This window comes from Meleagris gallopavo, chromosome 19 (assembly GCF_000146605.3).
Source record: "Meleagris gallopavo isolate NT-WF06-2002-E0010 breed Aviagen turkey brand Nicholas breeding stock chromosome 19, Turkey_5.1, whole genome shotgun sequence".
Taxonomy (NCBI): Eukaryota; Metazoa; Chordata; class Aves; order Galliformes; family Phasianidae; genus Meleagris; species Meleagris gallopavo.
Window position 1 is genome coordinate 6,977,614 of NC_015029.2, and position 216 is coordinate 6,977,829.

A 216-nucleotide genomic window follows, 5' to 3' on the forward strand; every position below is an offset into this window, starting at 1 on the left:
AGGAGGAGGAAGGAGGAGGAAGAGGAGGCGGGGGACGGAGCGGAGTTTTCCGGCTTAGGGCTGCCCCTGTGCGGCCCCACTGCCGCGCTCAGCCGCACCGCATCGCCCTGCGGACAAAGGGCCCGCCGCCGCCGCCTAAGTTGCGTCCTGCCTCCCCTCCCGCAGGCACCGCCCCGAGGAAAGTTGCGGGGCCCCACCTGCACACAGCACAGCTCG